This window comes from Muntiacus reevesi, chromosome 2 (assembly GCF_963930625.1).
Source record: "Muntiacus reevesi chromosome 2, mMunRee1.1, whole genome shotgun sequence".
Taxonomy (NCBI): Eukaryota; Metazoa; Chordata; class Mammalia; order Artiodactyla; family Cervidae; genus Muntiacus; species Muntiacus reevesi.
The window spans coordinates 51101353-51115964 of NC_089250.1; the positions used below are offsets into that span (position 1 = coordinate 51101353).

The window sequence follows — 14612 nt, forward strand, 5'->3', positions numbered from 1 at the left end:
GAAGGAAGTAGTCAGAAGTGTTTTGAGTTTATTTATTTTTAATTAATTAATTTTTTATTGAAGGATAATTGATTTACAGAATTTTGTTGTATTCTGTCAAACCTCAACATGAATCAGCCATAGGTATACATATATCCCCTCCCTTTTGAACCTCCCTCCTATTTCCCTCCCCATCCCACCCCTCTAGGTTGATACAGAGCCCCTGTTTGAGTTTCCTGAGCCACACAGCAAATTCCTGTTGACTATCTATTTTATATATGGTAAGGTAAGTTTCCATGTTACTCTTTTCATACATCTCAACCTCTCCTCCCCTCTCCCCATGTCTGTAAGTCTATTTTCTATGTCTGTTTCTCCATTGTTGCCCTGTAAATAAATTCTTCAATACCATTTTTCTAGATTCTGTATGTATACTTTAATATGATATTTATCTTTCTCTTCATGACTTACTTCACTCTGTATAATAGGTTCTAGGTTCATCCACCTCATTAGAACTGACTCAAATGTGTTCCTTTTTATGGCTGAGTAGTATTCCATTGTGTATATGTACCACAACTTCTTTATCCATTAATCTGTTGATGGACATCTAGGTTGCTTCCATGTTCTAGCTATTGTAAATAGTACTGCAGTGAACATTGGGATACATGTGTCTTTTTCAATTTTGGTTTTCTCACAGTATATGCCTAGGAGTAGGATTGCTGGGTCATATGGTGGTTTTATTCCTGTTTTTTTAAGGAATCTCCATACCATCTTCCATAGTGTCTGTGTCAATTTACATTCCCACCACCAGTGCAAGAGCGTTCCATTTTCTCCACACTCTCTCCTGCATTTATTGTTTGTAGACTTTCTGATGAAGGCCATTCTGACCAGTATGAGGTGATATCTCATTGTAGTTTTGATTTGCATTTCTCTAATAATGAGCAATGCTGAGCATCTTTTTGTTTGTTTGTTAGCCATCTGTATGTCTTTTTTGGAGAAATGTCTGTTTAGGTCTTTTCCCCACGTTTTGATTAGTTTGTTTGTTTTTCTGGTATTGAGTTGTATGAGCTGCTTATATATTTTGGAAATTAATCCTTTGTCAGTTGTTTCACTTGCTATTATTTTCTCCCATTCTGAGGGTTGTCTTTTCACCTTGCTTATAATTTCCTTTGCTGTGCAAAAGCTTTTAAGTTTAATCGGGTCCCACTTGTTTACTTTTGTTTTTATTTCCATTACTCTAGGAGGTGGGTCATTGAGGATCTTGCTTTGATTTATGTCATCGAGTGTTCTGTCTGTTTTCCTCCAAGAGTTTTATAGTTTCTGGTCTTACATTTAGGTCTTTAATCCATTTTGAGTTTATCTTTGTGTTTGGTGTTAGGAAGTGTTCTAATTTCATTCTTTTACATGTAGCTGTCCAGTTTTCCCAGTACCATTTATTGAAGAGGCTCTCTTTGCCCCATTGTATATTCTTGCCTCCTTTGTTAAAAATAAGGTATCCATAGGTGCATGGGTTTATTTCTGGACTTTCTGTCTTGTTCCATTGGTCTATATTTCTGTTTTTGTGCCAGTACCATACTCTCTTGATGACTGTAGCTTTGTAGTATAATCTGAAGTCAGGAAGGTTGATTCCTCCAGCTTCATTCTTCTTTCTCAAGACTGCTTTGGCTATTTGGGGTATTTTGTGTTTCCATATGAATTGTGAAATTTTTGTTCTAGTTCTGTGAAAAATCCCGTTGGTAATTTGCTAAGGGTTACATTGAATCTGTAGATTGCATTTGGTAGTATAGTCATTTTTGCAGTATTGATTCTTCCTACCCAGGAACATGGAATATCTCGCCATCTATTTATGTCATCTTTTATTTCTCTTATTGGTGTCTTATAATTTTCTGTGTACAGTTCTTTTGTCTCCTTAGTTAAGTTTATTCCTAGATATTTAATTCTTTGTTGCAGTAATGAATGGGATTGATTCCTTAATTTCCCTTTCTCATTTTTCATTGTTGGTATGTAGAAATGTAGGCAATTTCTGTGTATTGATTTTGTATCCTGCAACTTTGCTAAACTCACTGCTTAGCTCTAGTAATTTTCTGATGCTATCTTTAGGGTTTTCTATGTACAGTATCATGTCATCTGCAAACAGTGAGAGCTTTACTTCTTCTTTTCTGACCTGGATTCCTTTTATTTCTTTTTCTTCCCTGACTGCTGTAGCTAGGACTTCCAGAACTATGTTGAATAATAGTGGCAAAAGTGGACACCCTTGTCTTGTTCCTGATCTTAAGGGAAATGCTTTCAGTTTTTCACCATTGAGAATAATGTTTGCTGTAGGCTTATCATATATGGCCTTTACTATATTGAGGTAGGCTCCCTCTATGCCCATTTTTAAAAAGAATTTTAATCATAAATGGGTGCCAAATTTTGTCAAAGGCTTTTTCTGCATCTATTGAGATTATCATACGGTTTTTATCTTTCAATTTGTTAATATGGTGTATCCCATTGATTGATTTGTGTATATTGAATAATTCTTGAATCCCTGGAATAAACCCAACTTGATCATGGTGTATGAGCTTTTTGATGTGTTGCTGAATTTTGTTTGCTGAAATTTTGTTGAGGATTTTTGCTTCTATGTTCATCAGTGATATTGGCTTGTAGTTTTCTTTTTGTGTGTTGTCTTTGTCTGGTTTTGGTATCAGGTTGATGGTGGCCTCATAGAATGAGTTTGTAAGTATTCCTTCCTCTGCAGTTTTTTTGAAAGAGTTTTAGAAGGATAGGCATTAGCTCTTCTCTAAATGTTTAATAGAGTTCTCCTGTGAAGCCATCTGGTCCTGGGATTTTGTTTTTTGGGATATTTTTTTTTTTAACCACAGCTTCAATTTCAGTGCTTGTAATTGGGTTGTTCATAGTTTCTATTTTTTCCTGGTTCAGTATTGGAAGATTGAACTTTTCTAAGAATCTGTCCATTTCTTTCAGGTCATCTATTTTATTGCCATGTAGTTGTTCATAATAGCCTCTTACAATCCTTTGTATTTCTGCACTGTCTGTTGTAGCCTCTCCATTTTCAGTTCTAATTTTGTTGATTTGATTCTTCTCTCTTTTTTTCTTCACGAGTCTGGCTGAAGGTTTGTCAATTTTGTTTATCTTTTAAAAGAACCAGCTTTTAGTTTGATTAATCTTTACTATTGTTTCTTTCATTTCTTTTTCATTTATTTCTGCTCAAATCTTTATGATTTCTTTCCTTCTACTAATTTTGGGGTTTTTTTGTTCTTCTTTTTCCAGTTGTTTAAGGTATGAAATTAGGTTGTCTATTCAATGTTTTTCTTGTTTCTTGAGGTAGGATTACATTGCTATAAACTTCCCTCTTAGAACTGCTTTTGCTGCATCCCATAGGCTTTGATTGAGTATATTTTTGAGGAGCCCATTCCAGCGCTCAATAACAGCGGACACTGTTAGATTGTAGGGAGTATGGCAGAGCCCTTGAATACCTTGACTATTGGCTCATTGTGGGGTGGCTTTTGCAACAAAGTGTGCATTGTTGCTAGGCTGTAGATGACCTGAAAGCCAAAAGTAACATGGCTTAGCTACAAGGGCTACAATGGTGTGGCCATAGTCTCCTGATCAAACTAGATCAGCAACACTGTAACTTGAAAATGTGCCCCAGGGTACTGAGGCACCAGTGTAGTCCAGAGGAGGGGTCAAAGGTCTGGGGTAGTCAATCACTCAGGAGTAGGGGGAGCAATGCCCTGTGCAGTGTAGCCTCTTTACTATAAGACAAACAGCTTAACTTTTGGGAGTCACAAGTCTGTTTGAAGTGGTGCTTTCTGCATCAGAAACATATAGGTCTTTCCTTTGTGCCCCATTCATGCTGGTGGATGTGTTGCCACGTCTGGTGCAATGATGGATCCAGGCAGTCATGGTGGCTATATGGGTGGTACAGGTTGGATCAGCAGCATGATTTAAGTTGATCTTATTAAAGAAGGGCCCTTAACCATGGGTATCTCCATGAGAGACCCAGATTATCTGGTTGGCAGCTGAATTTGTTGCCACAGTTTGTAGTTCCAAAGAAGAATGTCTTCAACTTGCCAGTCTTGCAGACAAGACATTAGGCCATTGGCAACTGTAAAAAAGGCAGTAAAAATGTACTAAGTTTCATCAGGGGAGGTATTGGCCAGAACTATGAGCACTGCCTTGACTGTTGCCCATTGAAACAGAATGACTATGCCTGGTTTTGATTCTGCATAGCTGGTGCTGAGGTTGAACATGGACATTGCTGGTGTCAGCTGAACCACCAATGAACCAAGCAGGCACTTAGCCAATCCTGTGAATTGAGGGCCCCATTGAGCTAGCAGTTATGCTTCAGGTGATGAAGTGAGGAATAAAGTTTTCCCCAAAGGGATTACTGCCAGCCTTTCATGTAAAACCCAGATAATGTTAGAGCTAGGTCAGGTATGCTCCTAAATACAGCAAATCTCCTACATACAAATGAGTTCCATTCTGATAGCACATTCACAAGTCCAATTTGTTTGTAAATCCAATAACATTAGCCTTAGTATCCAACTAACACAATGCACTATATAATACCATACTGTATTACTATAATGTAACGCCAATACTGTATGACATGTAAGAGGTTTATAATACTTTTCACACAAGTAATACATAAAAGAACAAGCACAGAAAATAAAGAAAATATTTTGAATCATAGTACAGTACCTTGAAAGGTACAAAGTGTTAGCCACTCAGTCGTGTCTGACTCTTTGTGACCCCATGGACTGTAGCCCACCAGGTTCCTCTATCCGTGGAATTCTTCAGGCAAGAATACTGGAGTGGGTTGCCATTTCCTTCTCCAGGATATCTTCCCAATCCAGGGATTAAACCTGGGTCTCCCTCATTGCAGGCAGAATCTTTGCCGACTGAGGCACCAGGGAAAATCTTGAAAGGTACAGTAGTACAGTATAACAGTGGGCACACAGTGGCTGGCATCGAGTGAACAGGCAAGATTTACTGACTGGAGGAGGGAGAGAAGGTGGGAGATGGTGGAGCTGAAGAGGGCAAGATGCAATTTCACTCACACCTGATACTGATAGCACAGGTTTGGGTTCTTTGCTGGATTCAGTTCAATCTACCCTCTTGAAAAAATGATCCAGGGATATCTAGGTAGTAGCTCTTTTTTTTCTCTTCATAGATAACTCTTTAGCACTGGCTTGCATTCTGAATGGCTGCTGCAACCTTCATGTACCATTCTACATTTGGGTCCGGTGCCTCAAAAACTAACAGTGTCTCTTCAAATAAAGAAAATCCCCTTGCCATTTCCTGCATCATGAATCTCTTTGGTTCTTCAGTTACTTCTTCTTCCTCTTGTCTCTCTTTATTCTTTCTTTAGGCCTCCGATTCCATCAGGTCTTCATTAGCAAGCTCCTCAGGTTGCACACAAGGAATTTAATGAAGTCATCCTCTTGAAAACCTAGCTCCAACTTCTTGCTGAAGGTCACTAAGTTGCTGAAGACCTCTTTGGACTCCTCATCCTCCTTCTCAAATCCACAAAAATTGTGAACAAACTTTGCACAAAGGTTCTTCCAAACCCCGTTCATGGTGATGGTTGTAACCTCATGCTAAGCAAAGTCAATTTTTTTATGGCCTTGTAGATGCTATAGTTCTTCCAAAATTGTCACAAAATTGTTCCTCATTCATCACTTACCCTCACTGCTTACTGATGAAAAGTGTGACATAAATTATATTTCTTGAAAGTCCCTATAACTCCTTGGTCCCTAGGTTGGTTGAGCCACATTGTATTCAGTGGCAGATGCACTACTTCAACATTGGGATGAAAGTCATCCGTGAATGGGGGTGACTCAGAGCATTGTTGAGTAGCAAAAGAATGTTGAATGGGATGTCCTTCTCCAGGTAATATTTCTGTACCCCAGGGATAATATCCTGGAAAATGGGATAAAGACCTGAAAAAAACCAGTCCTGAAAAAATGGCCTGTGTAACCCAGGCTTTGGCATTACTCTTCCACACAATAGGAAGTGCTCTTGAGTTCTCTGAAGGATGAAGTAAGAGAGACTTCAGCTTCATATCCCAGCAGCATTGCCACCAGAGTTAGCCTATTCTTTACTGCTTTAGAGCCTGGCATCATCTTTTCCTTCTTCCTTACTGATGTAACTTTGGTCTGGCATCCTCTTCCAGGACAGTCCCGTCTCATTCACATTAAAAGTTGGTTGGGTAAACACATACCTTCATCAGTAATTTCTCAAAGTGTTTCAGGAAATTCCTAGGCAGTTACCATATCTGCACTTGCTACTTTCCTACTTACTTATGGTTGGCTCTAGCCTTGAACTGGTGAGAACAGTCATGGCTGGAAGGAAAAGATGTGCCCTCTGATTCTTCACCATGTTTCTTCTCCAGATCTTCATAAAAGTTTTTAGCCTTCTCTTGAATCAGCATTAAGCTGAGCAGGACTTGACACAGATTCTTATCCTGCATCCACAAACCGAGAAGTTTCTTCATTTCCTTCATCACTTCCACACTTCTTCAGTGTTATTGTTGACAGCATTAGCACAGCAGACTTCACATGTTCCATGATCTTGTCCCTGTCCTTTAGAATTATGCCAGTGGTTGAATGATTCATGTTATAAGAATTAGCGATGTCTACCATCTTTCTGCCTTGCTCCATTCTCAACTATTTTCACTTCTGTTTCCATTGTTATTGCTTGGCACTTCTTAGCAGCACCAGCTACATCACTGCTATTTCACACTTGCTTTTGGACATCCTGGCCTTGAAATACAGATATTGTACTACTGTACTCTATACATACTGTACAGTAAAGTATACAAAGGCACAGCCACTCATAGAGGATCCCTGCACGTGACAGTGTACACCAGACGCATGATTGTACATGGAGCGCATATTTGCCTGTTTGAAAGTTTGCAACATGAAGGTTTGTACGTAGGGGACTTACTACAGGGCATTTCCATTTGACTTGCAAGGACTTTGACTAAAAACAAACTGTGGAAAATTCTTCAAAAGATGGGAATACCAGACCCCCTGACCTGCCTCCTGAGAAATCTGTATGCAGGTCAAGAAGCCACAGTTAGAACTGGACATGGAACAATGAACTGGTTCCAAATTGGAAAAGGGGTATATCAAGGCTGTATATTGTCACTCTGCTTATTTAACTTAAATGCAGAATACATCATGCGAAATGTCAGGCAGGATGCAGCACAAGCTGGAATCAAGACTGCTAGGAGAAATATCAATAACCTCAGATACACAGGTGATACTGCCCTTATGGAAGAAAGTGAAGAGGAGCTAAAGAGCCTCTTGATGAAAATGAAAGAGGAGAGTGAAAAAGTTGACTTAAAACTCAACATTCAAAAAACTAAGACTATGGCATCCAGTTCCATCACTTCATGGCAAATAGATGGGGAAACAATGGAAACAGTGACAGATTATTTTCTTGGGCTCCAAAATCACTGCAGATGGTGGCTACAACCATGAAATTAAAAGACACTTGCTCCTTGGAAGAAAAGCTATGACCAACCTAGATAGCATATTAAAAAGCAGAGACATTGCTTTGCCAACAAAGGTCCATCTAGTTAAAGCTACGGTTTTTCCAGTAGTCAAGTATGGATGTGACAGTTGGACTATCAAGAAAGCTGAGCACCAAAGAACTGACACTTTTGAACTGTGGTGTTGGAGAAGACTCTTGAGAGTCCCTTGGATTGCAAGGAGATCCAACAGTCAATACTAAAGGAAATGAAACTCCAATACTTTGGCTACCTGATGTGAAGGACTGACTCACTGAAAAAGACCCTGATGCTGGGAAAGATTGAAGGCAGGAGAAGAGGATGACAGAGGATGAGAGGTTGGGTGGCATTGCCGATTTGATGGACATGAGTTTGAGCAAGTTCTGGGAGTTGATGATGGACAGGGAGGCCTGGTGTGCTGCAGCCCATGGGGTCACCAAGGGTCAGACATGACTGAGTGACTGAACTGTCTGAGCAAGGCCTTTTTTGTCCTTCCATGGATAGCCACCAAGTCCACATTTGTGAGTGTGTGTGTGTGTTAGTCACTCAGTTGTGTCCAACTCTTTGTGACCCCATAGACTGTAGCTTGCCAGGCTTCTCTGTCCATGGAATTCTCAGGCAAGAATACTGGAGTGGGTTGCCATTTCCTTCTCCATGGGTTCTTCTCAACCCAGGGATTAAACCTGTATCTTTCATATTGCAGGCAGATTCTTTACCATCTGAGTCACCAGGGAAGCCCAGATCCAAGTTTACCCATCCCCAGTCACATAAACCTCTATGGAGCAGTTGAGCTTCCCTTGTGGCTCACACGGTAAAGAGTCTGCCTACTGTGGGAGATCTGGGTTCCATCCCCGGGAGGGGACGACCCCCTGGAGGAGGGCACGGCAACCCACTGTAGTATTTTTGCCTGGATAATCCCCATGGAGAGAGGTGCCTGGCGGGCTACAGTCCATCGGGTTGCAAAGAGTTGGACACGACTGAGCATGGGTCAAGAAGCAAGAAATTAGTAGGTTCCAAAAAGAGAGACTTCTCTGGCAGTCAAGTGGTTAAGATTCCACTGTCTCATTGCAGGGGACACAGATTCATTGGATTCCTGGTTGAGGAACTAAGATCCCGCATGCCGCACAGCACAGCCAAAAAGAAAAAAAAAAAAAAAAGGCCAAAAGGGAGGTACCAGCTATGTCCGAAAGGTGATGCTGTTGTGCAGGAAACTGGTCTCCTCTGAGTAATTGCAGCCATTGAATCGACTTTTTCCCATTTCCCTTTCTCTTCTTGGAAGCTTATGAGGTTTCTTCTGGGTTGTCTAGAGGATTCAGGAATCAACTCTGTACACTTAGCAGTCCCTGAATGAGTGAATCCCCTCTGACATTTATGGGCATTCACAGTACAAACCTGTACAAACTTCAGTATTAATTACACTTCCAGCAGTGGCAGCCCCAACAACAGTACATTGAGTTGACCTCAAAAGATCCACCTGTGGGGCTTCCCAGGTGGCGTTAGTGGTAAAGAACCCTCCTGCCAATGCAGGAGAGTTAAGAGATGCAGGTTGGATCCCTGGGTTGGGAAGATCCCCTGGAGAAGGAAATGGCAACCCACTCTAGTATTCTTGCCTGGAAAATCCCATGGATGGAGGAACCTGGCAGGTTACAGTCCATGGGGTCACAATGAGTTGGACACGACTGAGTGACTTCACTTTTTTTTCCTTTCTGAGGGGAGGGCATCTTATTACTTGCCCCTCCATGGACCTATAGGACCTGAGAGCAGGGGAGAAGAATGGAACGAGGCTGATAGAGCCAGAGTGGGACGAAGTCACACAGTTCCCCAAGCCGTGGCCAAAACAGCATCTTTTCCTTTTGAAGAGGTCAGGTCACTTGAGCTCGCAGGACCGGAAATATCAGCTCTTTGGCCAGTCTTGATCCCTAGTTGTTGGGATTCCCGCGTGTCTCAAAAGCTTTGGAGCAATAAAGTTTCTCTCCAGTAATTTCTTTCCTAGTCAGCAAGCAGCTGGCTCTCCTGGCAGAAATGTTCTTTTTGCCCAATCTGCCCCCTAGGAGGGTGGGAATGTGGCCAGTCCTCCAGAAGGGTCCCAGAGGCTCACATGGCCCCAGATGGAGAATGTGTACCTTCTTCATAGGCTTAGCACTCCCAGTCGCCCACCTCCAGCTCTTCCAGGTTTGGTACCAGGCCAAAGATTCCACTGTGATCCGGAGACTAGCGGCCTTCAAAACTGGTTTTGGGGGTGACAGGATGAAGAAACTTAGGCAAAGCCTCTGAGGCATGTCGCTTGATCTGCTTAAAGGGAGAATTGTTCATGAGGGAGCTGGTCCTTGGTCTTATATCCGGGTTGCACTGAATGCACTTCTCCACAAAGTGGAGGAGATGGGGTGAGAAGTTGTGGTGATGAGGGTGGGATGGCGAGTCGCCACTGGAGGTCCCGGGAGTGCTGGTGGCCAGGTTGTCACTCAGGCCATAATTGGCTGCTGAGTACGAGGTGCTCATGGCCAGCTCCTCAGGGAGGTTGGTGCTGGTGTCCAGTAGGCAGGGCACTGTGCTATTCAGCTTCCCCAGCAGCATCTAGGTGGCGGGCATATCTTTAAAGGGGACGTGGCCATCAGCCACTTCACAGGCTGTGATTCTCACACTGCAGTGTCAAATTTGGCATCATAAACCTGAAGATTCTGCCAGAGGACTTACGAGCTGAGCCAAGGCAGAACCTTGATTCAGTACTTGAGAAAGTACTGTGCTGCTACTGCCGGTGACTGATTGTGCTGAGTTGCTGTGTAAGATCAGAACGTAAGTGGCTGGTTTTGACTCTCCTGTGCACGCATCCCATGTGGTGGGTGTAGTGGACCCTGAGCACCCCCTGCAGACTGTAAGCAATTGCCAATTCATTCATGTCCTCCATGAAGTGTGTATAGATGAGGTCCTTTGCAGAGCCATATGCCGTGAATGGTGTGACAGCCCACAGCTCATTATCTGCAATAAAAGTGGCTTGATATGGCAGGGTATCAGGATGACTGAAGAACTTAGAGACATGGAGCTCCCCTTGCAAGAACATTGCGATCTTATTGGAACGGGCTTTCAGGTTAATCCTTCGTACAGTTACATACTCTCCCATTGATTTGTACTTTGTTAGATTCAGTTATCAGGCTCAAATCCTTTGCCTGTAACAATGAGAAGTTCATAACACCGTCCCTCCGGCAGAAAGTTACTCATGATCTCCTGTTTAGAGAAGGATGTTATCGACTCTGAACTCACCATATTGGTCTGCAATGGTTCCAAGTTTCTTAGGCCCTCAACAATGAACTTTTCAGAAACCTAGCGTCTAATTCTTTCTATTTACTTATAAGAAAAGACCTAACATGTAGACCCACTTTAATTTCAAAAATTTAAACCCAGTCTCAGCTCTGCCTCCTTGGTTTAAGGTCACACCTCTGCCAGGCCTATTTCTGGGAGGCCAGAGTTATTGACTATATCTTCCATACTGTACATTTCATATCCCTGACCCATTTATTTTGCAACTGGAAATTTGTACCTCTTAATCTCCTTCACTTATTTCTTTTCTGCCTCCTCCCCTCTCCCCTCTGGCAACCACTTGTTTGTTCTGTGTATCTGTAACTCTGTTTCTGTTTTGTTATGTTTTTAGATTCCACATTTAAGGGAATTCATAGAGTATTTGTCTTTCTCTGTCTGACATTTCACTTTAGCATAATACCCTCTAGGTTCAAACGTGTTGTTGCAAATTGCAAGATTTCATTCTTTTTATGGCTGAATAATATTCTATTTCTTACATATACCACATCTTCTTTATCCATTCATCTATTAGTGGAATCTTAGATTGTTTCCATATCTTGGCTATTGTAAATAATTCTATAATGTACATAAGGGGACATATGTCTTTTTGAATTAGTGTTTTTGTTCCTTTCAGATAAATACTCAGGATGGAATTACTAGCTTATATGGTTTTTGTTGTTCAGTCATTCAGTCACTCAGTCATGTCTGATTCTTTGTGATCCCATGGACTGCAGCATGCCAGGCTTCCCTGTCCTTCACCGCTTCTTGGAGTTTGCTCAAACTCATGTTCATTGAGTCAGTGATGCCACCCAACCATCTCATCCTCTGCTGTTCCCTTCTCCTCCTTCCTTCAATCTTTCCCAACATCAGGGTCTTTTCTAATGAGTTGGCTCTTTGCATCATGTGGCCAAAGTTTTGGAGCTTCAGCTTTAGCATCAGTCTTTCCGATAAGTATTCAGGGTTGATTTCCTTTAGGATTAACTGGTTTGATCTCCCTGCAGTCCAAAGGAATCTCAAGAGTCTTCTCCAACACCACAGTTCAAAAGTATCAGTTCTTCAGCACTTAGCCTTCTCCAACTCTCACACAGTTTATATGGTAGTTCTATTTTTAATTCTTTTTAAGGATCTCCGTACTGTTTCCATAGTGGTTACACCAATTTATATTCCCAATAACAGTGTACAAGGGTTCCTTTTTCTCCACAACCTTGCCAACAAGATTATTTGTTGTCTTTTCTATAGAAGCCGTTCTGATGGGTGTGAGGTGATATCTCACTGTGGTTTTGAATTGCATTTCCCTGATGATTAAGTGATGTTGAGCAAATATTCTCTCCTATCCAGTAGGTGACCTTTTTGTTTTGTTGACATTTTCCTTCTCTGTGCAAAAGTTTCTTAGTTTGATGTAGTCCTAAATGTTTGTTTTTGCTTTTGTTTCCCTCACCTGAGGAAAAATATCCCCCCCAATATTAGTATGGCTTATGTCAAACAGTGTACTGCCTACATTTCCTTCTAGAAGTTTTATGGTTTCAGGTCTTATATATTTAAGTCTTTAATCCATTTTGAATTTATCTTTGGGCATGGTGTGAGACAGTAGTCCTGTTTGACTCTTTTGCACATAGCTGTCCATTTTTCTCATACCCTTTATTGAAGAGTCTTCCTCCATTGTATATTTTTATTTCTTTTGTGGTAGATTAACTGCCCATATAAGTGTGGGTTCGTTTCTGGGCTCTCTACTCTGTTCCATTGATTAGAATCTCTGTTTTTGTGCTGGTCTCAAATGATTTTGATGACACTAGCTTTTCTTTCTCAAGATTTTGGCTACCTGGGATCTTTTGTGTTTCCATGAAGACTTTAGAATTATTTTTTTCTAATTCTGTGAAAAGTGTCATTGGTATTTTGTCAGGTATTGCACTGCATCTGTAGATTGTGTTGGGTAGGATGGTCATTTTAACAATATTAATTCTTCCAATACATAAACATGGTATATCTTTCCATCCATTTGTCTTATCTTCAGTTTCTTTCATCAGTGATTTATAGTTTTCTGAGAACAAGTCTTTTACCTCCTTAGTTAGATACATGCCTAGGTATTTTATTCTTTTGGATGCAATTGTAAATAGGCTTATTTTTTCTTTTCTCTCCCTCTGAGTGTTCATTGTTAGTGCATAGAAATGCAATAAGGACTTCCTTGGTGGTTCAGTGGCTAAGAATCTGCCTGCCAATGCAGGGTTTGATTCCTTATTTGGGAAGATTCCACAAGCCTAGGAGCAACTAATCCTATGTGCCACAACTACTGAGCCTACACTCTAGAGCCTGCGATTCCCAACAAGAGAAGCCACCACAATGAGAAGCCTGAACACCACAACTAGAGAGTAGCCCCCACTCACCACAACTAGAGAAAACCTGTGCACAGCAACAGCCAAAAATAAAAATAATAAAACAAATTAATTTTTAAAAATTTAAAAAAGAAATGCAACAGATATTTTCACCTTATGGGAAAACAGACTAAGGAATTTAGTATGTATGGACCAGGAGCTATCACAACAGCTTTAGGAGATCATGGTATTCCCGAAGGGAGAGCAGGGAGTGCTGGGTGGTAGGGGATGCTAGCTCATGCAGGAGGCTGGGCAGCTGGAAGACTTTCATTTTCTCTTGCCTCTGATTTCAGGGTTGATGTGCCACTGTCTCCTTCCTCATAAATCTCCAGCATCAGTCCAGAGAGAACCCAAGCCCAGGACCATTTTGCCCCCACTTCACATTGCATCCCTTGGTGACTTCACCTTTGCTTGCATTCATCCACAGGACAGGGTAAGATGGTGACATGGACATTGAGTCCTACAGAGCTATAAGCATTTGACGTTCTCAGTTCCATGAAGTTCTCAGCATACTTCGCTTTTTCATCAAAGCAGCCGAGTGTGGTGTGTGGATGGGACTGAGGGATGGGGAACACAGCATCAAAGGGCAGATCTATGCCAGTAAGCAAAGCTTTTTGTTCACTTTGGATTTGAATGCCATCTGTGGGGCTCAATCAAATAAACTTGCCATGTTTTTGGCTCATCTAAAGCTCTGTTCCGAACATCCTAGCTGATACCATTTATTTCAGATACTGGGACCCTTTGATTCAGCAGCCTCATCCACATTGACCTTTGGGTGGGGCTCTGCAGCTTTCTGCCCCATTGTCATAATATCCCTCCTCCTCCTGCATGGGGTTAGAGTGAGCAGGAACCAAAGCACCATTCAGGTGGCTTTTTTCAATTCTGCCTCTCACTGCTTAGCCTCATTAATAGGTAGGACAATATGAGACCCTCACTCTAGCCACCCTCATCCTGCTCACCATTTGAGTGAGAGGATTCACTAACATGTGCCAGCGAGTGTTTGCATATACCCTGATATGGTCCACAGTGTCCTCGTCCTTCCTCTTCCACAAGCCATACCCCTGTCAGCACCCTATCCTCATTGCCAAAACTGTCAGGGTCTGGCATTTGAATTTACCCTGCTGATAAGTCAATAATTAGCCTCTTACTGTTTCACAGATGCTGGCCAAGAAACGATTCTAAGGACAGAGACAAAGGACTCTATCACTCACAGCAAGCAGCATAGGCATACCGTTTACATTGGCTCCCTTGCCCTCCAAGTCCCACAGGGGCAACACGAAGGTCCCGAGCAGATGCTGTGCATACAATGGGTTTATGTCGCATCTGAGGAACACCGAACTTGGAGAACCCACTTGCTTTATAGCAGGAAATAAGTAAGACTGCTTTTTGTCCTAGAGGGAGGTGTTAGTTCAGCAAACACAAGCCTGAGAAATGGCAAAGAGCCATTAGGACCC

At 41.8% G+C, this 14612-nt stretch overlaps 1 pseudogene; it reads right to left on the minus strand.

Moving 5' to 3' along the window:
• Window positions 1-9716: 9716 nt before the first annotated feature.
• On the minus strand, window positions 9717-10711 carry LOC136159394 (STE20-related kinase adapter protein alpha-like; annotated as a pseudogene).
• Window positions 10712-14612: the final 3901 nt, after the last annotated feature.